The sequence below is a fragment of the Galeopterus variegatus genome, unplaced genomic scaffold (assembly GCF_000696425.1).
Source record: "Galeopterus variegatus unplaced genomic scaffold, G_variegatus-3.0.2 Scaffold6246, whole genome shotgun sequence".
NCBI lineage: Eukaryota > Metazoa > Chordata > Mammalia > Dermoptera > Cynocephalidae > Galeopterus > Galeopterus variegatus.
This window is the reverse complement of record NW_007732357.1, coordinates 4,563-6,831: the sequence shown is the minus strand read 5'-3', so window position 1 is coordinate 6,831 and position 2,269 is coordinate 4,563. Positions and strand designations below refer to the sequence as shown.

At 47.8% G+C, this 2,269-nt stretch overlaps 1 pseudogene; it reads left to right on the top strand.

Moving 5' to 3' along the window:
* The window catches only part of LOC103606050, a 16,939-nt pseudogene extending 15,600 nt beyond the window's left edge, over positions 1-1,339 (top strand).
* Positions 1,340-2,269: the final 930 nt, after the last annotated feature.

The window sequence follows — 2,269 nt, the reverse complement described above, 5'->3', positions numbered from 1 at the left end:
AGGTAATCACTCCTTAATGGAATGGGTGAGTGCAGCTGCCTGAACCGTGTGGGCAAATGCTGGAGAACTGCCCGAGACTGTGAGTAAATGGCAAACATATACTGATTTGGTTCAAATAATTCGGGAGCTGGGGATGCGGCAGTCCATGTTTAACGTGAACACCCGTGGCCCGGACGATGAAAATTTTACAGGCAGCATGAGAGACATAGTGCTGCAAACTGCCCCGTCAACATCTTTTGGGTCACTGATGGCCATACTGGCCCCATACATTGGTCATCCTATACACCAAGTAACGACCATGACAGCCAGCCTGGGTGAAGTAGAGGAGAAGAGACAAGCAAAAGGGGTCCGGAAGGTGGCTAAGACCCAACCCCTAAGAAATGATCAGGATCTTATCCTGAGGGGACCAAGCAAGACGGGCCCCAAGCAGATGTGGCTTGACTTGCTTGCAGCAGGGGCCGATAGCAAGAAAATTGAGCGGCAGCCAAGTGTAGTCCTGTTTGCCTTGTGGCAGCAATTACACCCTGAACAGCGTTTCACCAAACATCCGGAAACAGGTAGCATAGTGCGCTCGGTGGACTTAAAGGATTTTTTGATTGCTTCTGAGGAGGCGGATGAAATGTTCCAGTTTGATCAGGGAGCAGGCCAAGGTACTCGTCTTTTGAGGGCAGGCGAGGACCGGAGGCCTCACGTTGAATTGGCAATACACTGGTCAAGGACTAATGTGCAGTGTGTTTTGGCATTGGTAGATACAGGCGCAGAATGTAGCCTGACATGTGGCGATCCAGATAAATTTCCAGGGGCCGCAGTTTATAAAGATGGATATGGAGGACATACTATTGAAGTCAAAGCTGTGTCACTGCCATTAGCCATAGGACAATTGCTCCCTTGTGTGTATATGGTATATATATCCCCAGTAGATGAGTACATCTTGGGTATGGATGTACTTTATGGCTTGCACCTGCAAACAACAGTTGGCGAGTTTCGGCAACAAATACGGACNAAAGCTGTGTCACTGCCATTAAGCATAGGATGATTGCCCCCTCATGTGTATACTGTATATAAATCCCCAGTAGCTGAGTACACCTTGGGTATGGAGATACTTTATGGTTTGCACCTGCAAACAACAGTTGGAGAGTTTCAGCTACGAATACAGACAATAAAGCCTGTGTTACGGGGATATGGTAAACACGACCCACAGGTGTTACCCCAGCCAAGACGTGTGGTTAATGTAAAGCGGTATCGCCTACTGGGAGGACATGCAGAGATAGGTACCACTATATTGCAGTTAGAAAAAGTTGGCAGCATTAGTCCAGTTTACAGCCCATCTAATGCTCCGGTATGGCCAGTGAAAAAACCCGATGGTACCTGGAGAATGACTGTAGACTATCGAGAACTAAACAAAGTAGTGCCTCCCTGGCATGCAGCCGTGCCTTCAGTTCACGACTTAATGGATTAGCTGATGACTCAGCTGGGAACTTACCTTTATGTATTGGACCTTGCAAATGGTTTCTTCTCTATTCCAGTCTTGGCCGAGAGCCAAGATCAGTTTGCCTTCACCTGGGAAGGGAGGCAGTGGACCTTTCAAGGTTATCTGCATAGTCCAACCATCTGTCATGGTTTAGTGGCTGGGGACCTAGCCAAGTGGACAAAGCCCAGCACGATTACGATGTCTCACTACATTGATGATGTGCTGTTAACCTCTGATTCTCTTACAGATTTAACCCAGGCAGCTCCAATGCTGCTNTGAAGAGCTTTTGTACCCCATGTGGCTCAAATGGCATGCCCTCTGTATGCATTAACAAAGAAAGGAGCCCCCTGGCATTGGACTGAGGAAGTAGAACAGGCTTACCGGGCTGCAAAAAAGAGCAATACAGCAAGTACAGGCTTTACAGGTGGCTGATCCAACTAAACCTTTTGAATTAGGTGTAAATATCACCCAAGAGGAGTGAGGATGGGGTTTGTGGCATAGACAAGACTGATTCCGAACACCTGTAGGATTCTGGTCTCAGCTCTGAAAGGGTGCTGAAGTACGCTATTCTCTAATAGAAAAACAGCTAGCAGCTGTGTATTCTGCCTTGCTGGCCACTGAAGCTATCACAGGAACTGCCAAAGTCCTAGTAAGGACAACATATCTCATACTAGGTTGGCTGCGCACGTGGGCAACCAAGCCTAAAACAGGTGTAGCTCAGACTCCCACTCTGTCTGAATGGGAAGCATATATAGAACAAAGGAGCACTGTGTCAACGAGTCCTCTGTCCAAAGAGTT